The sequence below is a fragment of the Ctenopharyngodon idella genome, chromosome 16 (genome assembly GCF_019924925.1).
Source record: "Ctenopharyngodon idella isolate HZGC_01 chromosome 16, HZGC01, whole genome shotgun sequence".
NCBI lineage: Eukaryota > Metazoa > Chordata > Actinopteri > Cypriniformes > Xenocyprididae > Ctenopharyngodon > Ctenopharyngodon idella.
This window is the reverse complement of record NC_067235.1, coordinates 19,468,875-19,481,198: the sequence shown is the minus strand read 5'-3', so window position 1 is coordinate 19,481,198 and position 12,324 is coordinate 19,468,875. Positions and strand designations below refer to the sequence as shown.

The 12,324-nt window shown below is 38.4% G+C and overlaps 1 long non-coding RNA gene across 1 annotated transcript; it reads left to right on the top strand.

The window, feature by feature from the left end:
• Positions 1–1,918: 1,918 nt before the first annotated feature.
• On the top strand, positions 1,919–11,690 carry LOC127497878 (uncharacterized). Its single transcript, XR_007925682.1, has 2 exons — positions 1,919–2,462; positions 3,005–11,690. It is a non-coding gene; the product is annotated as an uncharacterized LOC127497878 (long non-coding RNA).
• The last annotated feature ends 634 nt before the right edge of the window (positions 11,691–12,324 follow it).

Below are 12,324 nucleotides of genomic sequence, written 5' to 3'. Positions count from 1 at the left end.
TTCACTCGTATATACATCACAATAGGGAAGAAAATACAATTGCAACTTCCGTTTCATGCCGACTTTAACGGTTTATTCTAAACCATTAGCCTGAGTATAACTTGTGTGTTACACTTCCTGCAACGTTTATACTATGGACTTGAATGATACCTCAAATCATGAGGCAAAAAAGGCACATAGACTTTGAAGTATGGATCGGAATATCTATTTTAGGCTCTTTTGACTGGCCAGTAAGCAGCCACCTAGAAACCACCCAACACACCCTATAGCAACCCCATAGCAATATGCTAGAAAACACCCACAACACCCTTGTGTTGTTTTGTACTGGCAAGCCACCACCCTATTTTCTTTGGAAAATATCAAAATCTAGTTTGATAAATCTATATTTATATTTTTGAAAAGGCTGCAGACTTCATTCCAGTGAGGGTACACATTATTCTGCTTCATATTCATTGGCACTTTGCACCTGCAATTTAGTCTAAAGTCTATTTATGGTTGTACTTTGATTTTTCTTCATACTAAATGTGTAGCTACCTCAAATGGGAGCGGCAGCGAGCAGCAGAGTCTGTCAGCTGAGGCAGTTTAGGTTCTGAGGAGATGCTTCTGAAAGTCTCAGATACTTCTGAAGGTCTGTGATGTCCCTGATCGGTCATGCACCGGGTCTGGAGAGTATATATGTACACACAATACATTTTAAAATATACATAGCATTGGTGAGCATAATAGACTTCTTTCAAAAACATTTTATAAAATCTACTTTTGAACGGTAGTGTTCAGTGGTGTCATAAATTGTTTTTGTAGCTCAAATCATAGAACAAAAGCTGTATTTTGGATTTCTCAGTGCAAAAACTGATGACACTGAAAGTGATTGGTTCTTTTTACTGAAGGGTGGGGCTTACATTTCTCCCATTTATTTGTCTCTGAGGCCCTGTTTACACTTAGTATTAAGTTGTGTTTTGGTTGATCGGATGCTAAATACAGGTGTAAATGGTGTCTAAAATGTTTTGAGCTTGTCCGCTTTCAACCACTTCCAGAGGTAGTCAGTGTTGCCATTGGGCTACTTTTACACTGTTGCCGCGGGTTGATTTTCATGTCCGGGGGTTGAAGCAACCCCAAATAACATGTTATTTAGCCCCTGGAATGCACATTTTACGAGGGGAACCCCACCAAAAATGCAAATTTTACCACCCGGAATGCAATTTTTACCATGGGACCCCCACTGAAATGCGATTTGGCTAGTTTTGAGTAACAGTTGGGCGGGTTTTGTTCTGAAAAACTGGCAACCCTGGAGGTAGTCAAAAACGCATTTGACCGGATTGCTTTCATAATGTAGACGCTCATGTGGTCGAATGTGTTCGAACAGCCACAAAAGACCGCCTACTCTCCGCCTGCTGAATGAATGCATAAACATTATGGGAAGCGCGCTAGCCAGGTGGGATTTAAACTTTGTTGGCTGGAGATCCAAGTTTGGTTTGAAGACGAAAAAACGTACCAAGCATTTCCCCTCACCACTCCTGATTTCTAACATGCACTCAGAGCGTTCACCGTGGTCTTGCTGCTATCGGAGCGGAAAGCTGATGCCATGTTTTTTCGTCATCTCCGGGCGTGTACAAACAGTATGTACATTGCGCAAGCTTGTCTGAAAAACCCCATACATTTACCTGCTCATAGAAGAAATCAGGACAGAAGTGGTTGAAAGAGGACAAAAGAGACGGAATTAAAATACCAGATGTCTCCCTCGTCCACTTGTGATCCAATCGACCAAAACGCATCTTAATACCAGGTGTAAACAGGGCCTAGAGTTTTGTTTATAATACCCCCTTATAATACCTTATACTCTGCCAAAAAAGTTTGTTACAGTATTGGTTTTATGTCTTGCATTGCATAACAGTATTTCATAATGAAAAGTACATTGTTTTTGTAGTACTCTGTTTTCAAAGTGTTTTTCCAATGCCTCGTGTTTTTGCTAGCTCTGTTCCATGTCTCTAAAAGAGCTATGTTATTTCGTGCTGTGAGACGATATTCAAGGGTCTCTGTGTTTTTGTTAGTAACGGAGACAGATGGGATGGTGTCAAGTTTCATTTTATTATAACACCCTCTGCCTCTCTCCCTTTAATGCAAACTGACAATCACATACCTCTCTCAAAGACAACGGACGACACAACAGGCTCTCAGCCTTTGCAGTAAAAGCTGAGTCTCCATCTCAATTCCTGAGCGCCAGATCGATTACCTCAGCGCTATGGAAACCGTTACGAAGGATCTCATCCCTCATTACAAAGCACAGACCTGAGAGCCAAGCCTCTCAAGAGGCGAAGCGGAGTAACGACCTTCATAAAGGAGGGAAACCAAAAGCTGAGTGATTGACCAGGGCCTGGAAGGTTGATGCATTCATCAAGATGACAGCCGCTAGGTGTCTGGCTGAAAGGAAGACAGGACATCATCGAACGATATCCAGCCGATAGGTTTTCTTACCTTTTATTAAAGAGATAGTTAACACAAAAATGAAAATTCTGTTCTTTAGACACCACCATGTTCTTTACAATGCACCCTGTATGAATTTAAGAATAGGCAATATGAAAATATATATTTTTATAAATATTATATATAATAATTATTTAATGATTTCTTTATTTATTTAAAATTTTATAATTTTAACATTTTAAAAGTTTAAAATTTTATTGATTGATTGTAACCCAGAGGAAAATATTGCCGCTCAAGTGTATACTGTAGGTGGCTTAAAGGTAATATAATGTATTTAATAGTATATAAAGGCTTGCAATCCAAATTATTTGGAAAAACAAAAACATTCATGCCAGGCAAAAATCTGAATTATCTTAGGGTTATATGAGTTCACAATCTTTTTCATTCTTTTTTTGTCATTTATGGTCCAAGTTGATATCTTCTTCACTCTTCTTTCTGTCTTTTTCCACCAAAGTTTTCCAGGAGCTTTAGTGAGAATATCACACAGACAGTTTTTTCTCTTGTTTCCATTCCCCCTTTCAAGATATGACGAACTCCGAGGCAGAGAGGTTGCCATGGCGTCAGCACCGACAACAGGCACAAACAGTGGCAGCATGTAATGTGCTGAACATCCCAGGGCAGCACAGCTGGGCACTCCACCGACTGCTAGTGAGTGAATCCAGGTGGAGACACTACATTTAGGTTTTTCGCTTCTCATGATTGTTGCTCGTCAGTTTGTACGATGTGATCCCACCGAGATCTTGGGTAAAAACTTGGATACTTATCGATCCAAGATGGCTGGTTTTGCCGTATGACAAAAAGAAATCTTTTACAATCACCTAAAATGGTGGCAAAGATTGCACTGTGTACCTTTAGACAAAAAAGTTTTTTGTTAATCAGAGATCAGTAACAGTTACCACTGAGATCCAGGCCCTCCTGAGAGAGGAATGTCTATTTTCCAGGCAGGTTAGGCCGGTGGTGGGTGTATAGTGAATCAGAGACATATGGGTGGCGGTAGAGAATCGGTGAATTATAGCTTCTTTCAAAGCCCTGTTTGTTTTCCTATGGAGCAGGATGAGGCATTACCTCATCCTTGTGTTTTAGCTGCACACGGGTCACTGCCGCTCTGTATGTGTGTGTGTGTGTGTGTAGCGCTGGTATGAGCACACGTGTGCTGTTAGGGCATTCCAATGGCTTTCAGCATATTTCAGATTATCTCTACAAAGATGTAATGGCCCAATGGGAATGGGGTTTGGGAAGCTTGCTAATAAGCTAACTGATGAATGGAATGTTAAATTGAGTCCACTGACATGTTGAATATTGGCTAAAGCCTGCTGACCGCTTCCATCTTCTGTGGTATGTAATATCAGTCCATAACTCAGTCCATGCTAAATCTGGGATTTCTACAGTTCCGTGAAGTTTATCAGTATGGAATTTTTTAATAAATGTTTTAATTCCAGGTTTTGACATATTTCCTGCTGAAACCAGAAGATGGGGTAGGAAATAGAGAAAGGCTTGTCCTTAGTTTACATCACAGACAAGGTGTTGGAGCACATTCTACCAAACTTCTGATCTAAAAGTATTTTGTGTTATATTTTGTTCTAGGTATTCAAATGGCTTTTCTTGTTAGCCTTTTGTAGCAATATTAGTCTGTTGTAATATCTTACGCAAGGTAAGAATATTGGGCAGGCTATAATGGGTTGACCATGTATGTATACATAGATGCCACATTCGACCGCTTCAGATGTGTCGTCACTCACAGTAAGAATCAATGATGCCACAACATTGTAAAAACCACCGAGATTTAAATTCCCGAAGAAATGGGATGACCTTTCACAGGTGAGAATGTGTTGGTTTGTGTTTTTATATGTATTAACTCAATATTACAGGGTTTTAAACTATGGTACATTTTTAGTGTCGTGTTAGCTGATGCCTTCGTCTTGTATTGTGTTAGTTTAGCAAAATCATCTGCTAAAGTCTACTGTAGGTATAGATATCATATCATACATGCGTACAACTACGTTGCAGATGCACAGTCAACTTGCTCTCGAATGTTCACGGACCGGCTTTGACCATTCCAATATGGCGGATGGTTTACATATAGCGGCCCGTAGAAACATCCGCTAATGAAGCATCTTATTTATAAATATCTATGGGGTTAACTGGCCAAACGGTTAGCATATGCTAAGCTACTGGGTTGCTGACTGTAAGCTAACTGAAAACACAATGAAAGAGAAATGGTTACCATTCAGGCACGGAATACCCCAAATAGGTAAGAGAGTGTAAATTTTAAATGTTTTAAAAAGTTTAATGTGTGATTTTTTTTTTTTTTTTTTTTTTTTTTTTTTTTAAGGAGTAGGCTACACATGCATATAGAACGCTAAGCTAATATAGTTCATAGTTAACTTGGACTCAAATAAAAGTACAAAAAAATTATATTTAGATATTACATATAAAATTATATTATTATCCTGTATATGTTAAATGTTTTTGTGAATTTTTTTTTTTTTTTTTTTTTTTTTTTAGGAGTAAAGTTACAAGTAGATGCTAATCTAATATAAACCATAGCTAAAAGACTAAAATAAACATTACAAAATAAAATATTACATTTAAAGTTATATTATATTTAAATATTATATAAGAACATTGTTATCTTGAAAAATGTACTCATTGTGCGTCTTTACCCTGGGTTCCAAACGTTAGATTAGCACTGCTGTTGCTCTAGCCTTTAGGACTGCAGTGTCCTGGGACATCAGAGAGGCCCTTCTCTCTGGCTGTGTTTTAGTTGTAGTCGAAGCCAGGCACATCTGGACTCGATTAGGCCCGTAATGTCACATGGACCATCAGATCACTGTCTCTACCTCATTCGGCTCTGAGCTCCACCATCTCCAGCATCCCCACCTCCAACATTTAAACAGTTATTAGTGTTAATCACACATAATCACTGACATGTTTTACTCTGTGACATCATGCCTTAGGTTGAGTCTTCAAAACGTTATGGCTGGAGAAAAACAGAACATGAAATAGTCAGTGTGACTCCTTCTAACTTCTGTTTCACAAGTTAAATGCACAGTTTAGGGAAGCAATGAAAAGATTTCCCATACACTGTCCTGTTATAGTGTGAATTTGTCAGGTTGATGTTTTTCTCTACATAGTTAGTAGGCATTTTTATCAAAAAAAAACAAAAAAGTGATTGGACCAAATGCCTCACCCAATCACATCTTCACTTACTCTTTTTGCTTGCATAGACGTATATTACATTAATCAGGGCATAAATGCATAGTATATTTAGCTCTGAGACTGCGATTTTTTTTGATCTGGTGCTCATATAAATTCTGCATTATATGAAAGTAAAAAACAAAAATCTATAATCTTGCTCACATAGAATCAAGTGTGCAGGAGGAGGTTGTTTCAGGCCTCAGGGTCTCTCCAGCATGTATTGACTTAGCTGTGTACACATAACACTCTCAATGGTCCCGGCCTGCCAAACCTCATTTTGTCACTATCTCTCAGCCCCCGCTGAGAGTGATGTTTTCCAACAGGAAAAAAAAACTCAATTAGCAGGCTGAGTCTCCCGGACAGCCACAGGAGTCACCTGATCATTAAGAACTGACATTAATTAAAGCAGATTTGTCTTCCTAAATTAAGCTGGAATTTTGGTCTCACCTCAGCTTTGTGAGCTGAAATTTAAAGGTCAGAGGTCAGCTCTGTGGTCGGAAAAAGGTTTTCAGACTTCCAGCTTCTTGGTGTCACTCTCTCGCTCTCTCCCTCATTTTCTTTCTCTTTTTACTACCTTTCCGGTGTAAAAGGAATTCACATCTGCCCATGTAGCTGTTATGTTACGCTCTAAACATGCGTACAGTCTAGACTGCTGTGGTTGCGCCTGTTCAAGAAAGACTTATAAAAACACGTTTGGAGAGTTCTGGTTTATATTTTAGTCAATTCTGTATGTGCTGGTTTCGCAAGTTCATCACAAACACATTTTTTTTTCTGTTTGTGCTGCTTAGAGGATGCTTGGGTAGCTCAGAGATTTTGGGTGGTTGCCAGGGTGTTGCTAAGGGGTGCTGGGAATTTTCATTGTTTGTTCCACTCCATTTGTCTTTGTTTGCCTGTTCCTGTCAGTTTGTGCATTAGTGGTGGGGATTTTTCAGCAACTCTTTCTGCAAGTTACAAACATACGACAGTAGGTGGCAACAAGTGACTGTCTTTATGAGTGAGTCATTAAATCGAGTCGTTCAAAAACTCTGATTCATTCAGCAATGAATCAAGTGACAAATGTTATGAGGGAGTCATTGAATCATTCACTCAGGCTGTTTAAGTCCACTTTTTTAATGCCCTTCCCTAGCTAACTTCCATCTTGTTCACTCGGATATACGTCATTGCTTACTTTGCATGAGTGCCCACTACTGGTGGAACCCTAGAATCTTCCTGAACTGTTCATATGAGTAGACTCGCTCCCTTGGTCAAAATCGAGGGGTCGAAGGTCTGTCCAAATAAGCTACTCTCGTCCATTTACCAAAGTTGAATGCACTTCAAAATGGTGGCAGGTATTCCCCTAAGGGGAAGTGCTAAGAGAAGTTCACGAGTGTATGTCTAAAAGTTAAAAGTTAAACACAAATTTCTTTAAAAAAAAATACAGATTAATTCACAAATGTCTTTATGACGCTGTAAAACTCAAGTTCAGAATACTCAAAACATTTAAGTACACTAATTTTTTTAAGTTAGTAGAGCTTAAAATTTTTGTGACAAGTGGGGCGGGGCCAAGAGCCATGGAAGCGGAGCAAGGCCAGCGTGGTGCACAGGTGACTCTCATTAACAATCACGTCACCGGCATTCCTTCGCTCCCACAGTTCTCAGCCTCACCCAACTCATCATAATGTCAATTATATACAGTTAATTTACATAAACATCACATTCAGATCTTGGTTAAATGTTGGATAGCAAATAACATGCTATTATAACTATCAAAGAGACTGTCATTATATACTTGCATGTATATAATCAAATTACATACAGTATATGTGGTCTTAAAAGTTTTGCAACCACAGGCTCTACTCTTCACCACAATAGTAACCCTACAAAACTAACATAACGGAACGCGCTGTAAATCCCAACATAACACAACATTAAACACTAACTTGTCTCCCTATGTTAATCTTATGCAAAAACACACAAAATAACACTTAATTTCAGCATTTATTTATACAGTCTGACACAAAGCATGCTGGGAATTAGAAATCTGCTGCAACTCAACTCAATCATATTAAGTTCAGCTTACTACAATGAAATTTTGAGTTCACACAACTTTTTTCTATTAAGTACAATGAACTTTCATTATTATTTGAGTGAAACAAACTCATTTAATTTAATTAATTTCACTGTTCAGTTTTACAGTGCATTTGAAGGTCGAATCAAACACAGATTCATTCATGTATGCACAAATCATTTAATCATTCACTCAAACGATTCCTTCAAAATCACTGATTAATTCGCCACTATGCCTTTTGCTAGGATATGCGCAACTGTGGTGACTTTGTTTTCACTGGCAGAGCAAATATAGACTAATAACTAGCAATATTGTGTCTAAGATGTACATTTCTAAATGTTAACTTATTTTTTGAACTGTGGTGTAAAAGCAATATTACACTCAGTCACAATCATCCTACATTCAGAACAACAACACTCTCGCTTGTGTGATATTGCTTTAATGTACTCTATAATAAGTAATATGAATAGCATTTCTCGCATAATTAGGTCTTGGATGATTTCAATGAGAAATGTCTTACGAGATAAATCTGAGAAATAAAACACATTTTCTCTCTGTCTAACCAATTCCAGAAAAACTGAGATTTTAAATAGACCCCATTTTTCATTTTTCTTTCCTGCAGGGTCACCTGTACGTTCTCAAACAGACAGACACAACACCACAGAGAATTCACCATGCATGACTGATGAATTAAAACACTCAAGCGCATGTCACCTTCTGCCACTTCCGTCAGCATAACCGCCTGTCTGCAGCAGACCGCAAGCACTCTCTACAGGGCAATAAAAACACAAGTGGAATAAACTGATTTTAAAAGGCCAGTTGTCTGGTGAAAGTATGGATGTGTGAAGTGAAGGAAGGAGAAGGGAGGGAGGGGAAGAGGAGGCTGTGTGTGTTACATACCAGAGCGGTGAGATCGAGCATGTAGAGAGGACAAGGATAATTTAGAAACACATACCACTCTGCTCAGCAAACACACGCAGTGTACTCGCTCCTGTATTGTAGAACATTACAATGTTTGAGCTGCTGGGTCGCTGTGCGGGGTTTTAAAGCTGAGTGTGCACATTCATATGTGGAGACACATACTGTATATCCTGCTGAAAAATCCATCTTAAGCTGTTGACTGTGTTTTGGAAAATGGTAGTAGTTGGTTTATAGCTAGTCTAAGCTGGTCATTAGCTGGTGCAAGGTGGTAGCCAGCAACCAGAAGGTCGTACACAGGGCTTTTATAGCTTTGAATGTAGGGTACGTTTACATGGCAATAATGTACTAAAAACGGAAAAGTTTTTCTTTGTATTTTTCCACATACAGACGACAACGTTGTCAAAATGATCCCGTTCAAACCAATCCGCGAAAACGACTAAAAGGATTATATAATGCATGCCCGGCCAGTAGTTGGCGGTGTTACTTTGTAAAGAAACACTACGCACCAATACACTGAACACGTAATAAGCATGCGCATGATGTCACCATCTTTACACGGAGATTCAAAAATGTTCACTTTGAAACCCGTTTTCAAAAGTTTGCATTTTCAGGCCTGCAAAACGCTGTTAAAATGAAAGGGACACTTTAAAAACACATCAGATCTCAATGGGGAAAAATATCATGCTGGATATCTATACTGATATGGACTGGGTAATGTGTTAGGAACGAAAGGATGCCACATCGTTTGATGAAAATGAAAATGATCAACCTACAGAGGACTGAATTCAAAGACACCCTGAAAATCAAAGTGAAAAAATGATGCAGCAGGCTAGTCCATTTTGCTGAAATTTCATTGCAGCAATTCAAAATGGTACTCAGTAGTTTGTATGACCCCCACGTGCTTGTATGCATGCCTGACAACGTCAGGGCATGCTCCTAATGACACGACGGATGGTGTCCTGGGGTTTTTCCTCCCAGATCTGGACCAGGGCATCACTGAGCTCCTGGACAGTCTAAGGTGCAACCTGGCTGCGTCAGATGGACAGAAACATAATGTCCCAGAGGTGCTCTATTGGATTTACGTCAGGCGAGCATCTGGGCCATTTAATGGTATCAATTCCTTCATCCTCCAGGAACTGCCTGCCTTTATTAGCATGACTGTGAATCACAATGTTGCCAAAGCAACTGACTCTTTCACGTCCTCATGAAGTCTGTTTCTGATTGTTTGGTCAGAGACATTCACACCAGTGGCCTGCTGGAGGTCATTTTGCAGGGCTCTGGCAGTGCTCATCCTGTTCCTCCTTGCACAAAGTAGCAGATACCGGTCCTGCTGATGGGTTAAAGACCTTCTACGGCCCTGTCCAGCTCTCCTAGAGTAATTGCCTGTATCCTGGAATCTCCTCCATGCTCTTTAGACTGTGCTGGGAGACACAACAAACCTTCTGGCAATGGCACGTATTGATGTGCCATCCTAGAGGATTTGGACTGCCTGTGCAACATCTATTTAGTTTATTTAGTTAGTTTGTTTATATTTTAGTTTTATTATTTTTGTGCTGTCAAAGTTAATATGTTAATTTATACAATCTTCAAGTTTATTGAAGTCTGTTCTGTAAAATATGAAACCTTTTTTAATATATTCTGTATCTAAATGTAAAATGTAATTTGTTGCCATTTTTATTTTATTTTAGTTAGATTCAGAGTCATGAAAATCTATTTGGTTTATTTTCAGTTTTTCTAATTATATTAGATATTAGATATTTATTTTTATTTCATTTAACAAAGATGTTTCACTTACCACTTACCAGCTAATCAGACTAGCCAGTAATGACCATCCTGGACCAATTAAAAACCAGTTACCATGTTCAAAAACATAACTACCAGCTTAATATGGACTTCCGGCTTCCACAATGCACACACTATAACCTTTGTCTTGTACATGTTGCTGTTTCACTGCTACTTTCACACCTGAAAACATCTTAAGGAGTAAGTGAGATTTTTCCAGCTTGTCAAGTATATTTATGTCAAGAGGTTATTTTACTGTAAATACTACTATTTTGGCTGTCTGTTAAGACTGTCTGTGGCATTGGATGACGTTAGAAAGCTGTAGCCCAGAACAGATGTTCAAACACTTTATTCTGAGAAAAGCACCATATTTTCACTCAATAACATCTTTATAACCAGCCTGGTCCCTTCTCTGATCTGTCCCTGTGCAAAGATGGACCACTTTGTCCCAATTTTTAGCTCTGAATTGACCTTCTAATATAAACAAGTTTACATTTATCCTTATAATTAATACGTTTCTTATCATTCTCAAACTTGAAACATGGCTCAAGCATTTTTATTTTGAAAATAATTTGTTCATATTGATCTCTTGTTTCTCTCTGCATTGGTTCATTCAGGAAGGAGCTGTTTCACTCATACGTATGGTGATTTACACCTCTTAATTTTGTTGGTGTTACAGCTGCAGCTGAAAAGAAGCTTTGGACCGCTCAGATTTTCAGATTGTTTAATCTTTTAAGCAAGGCTTTGTTGAGTCAACATAAATTCTGTAGTCAAAGCTTTTCTCAGTTTCCCTTCATTATTCACAATCCTGTAAGCGCTGAGCAGTGAAGCAGATGGCATTTTATGCTCACTATTTTTCTTCTGATTGTTTCAACAGCTGAACTTGGAGCCCCTTGTGTTACCGGTGGCTGAGAGGAAAGGTAGAGTTACACTGCAGTCTGTGAGGTTTCTCACACCCAACCCTGGAATATATGTGCTGATAAATCAACATTGAATATTCATTCTGGAATCTTGAAAGCTTCTGATTTATACTGTGGAATCTAAAATTGATGCCTTTTAATTTTAAGTTCATTTTAAATTATCAGAATAACAATTTGACTGAAAAGTGAATGTAACAATTAACATGAAATTCAAGAAATAGGAAAATCTAACCTTGTGTACAGATGGGTTCACACGATCATTGTCACAAATGTATACTTATTTGAATAGAGAGAAATAGTGCAGCAGCTTTCTTTCTTTATTTTCTTTCTTTCTTTCTTTCTTTCAATAAATAAACCTTTGTGTTTAAAAAAAGAGAGACATATTTACTGTGATCTGTTGGGGCAACCATCAATCAGACATGTTTTATGAATCTGTTTGTTTCCTTTAACATTATTACTGATCTCAAATTACGTTGTTTTAGGTTCTGTTGTAAGGTTGTTATTTTGATAAAGTTTTAATGTATAGGCCAGACATCTGTGTTCTTTTATTTGTTCTGCAGCAGACATAGAGGTATTTTCCCATCAGTGTTTCTCTCTTTTTTAAAATCTCAGTAAATCTCTATGAAAATAACAACCACATAATCAGTAAAATCCCTTGATGGGGCTCCAAAGAGCCAAACAGGCATGTATTCAACTATTTTACTGCTTCATCGAGGAGACGCCCCATTCAAAGAAGAAATCACCTCATTCATTCTGACATCACTAGTGTTTTTAAGCTCTTTTTCGTAGTCAGTGGCGTGTCATTTGTTTGGAACCGTGTGATTAAGAACAGTGATTCACTTACAAAAAATGTTTGGTTTGACATGCCCAAATGGTGTGTTTCGAACAAATGCAAAGTCAATACATGTCCTTGGGTCATTGTTCAGCTAAACCACTATCACTGTAGTGTGAAGTGAACAGCAGTACATGAAGAAA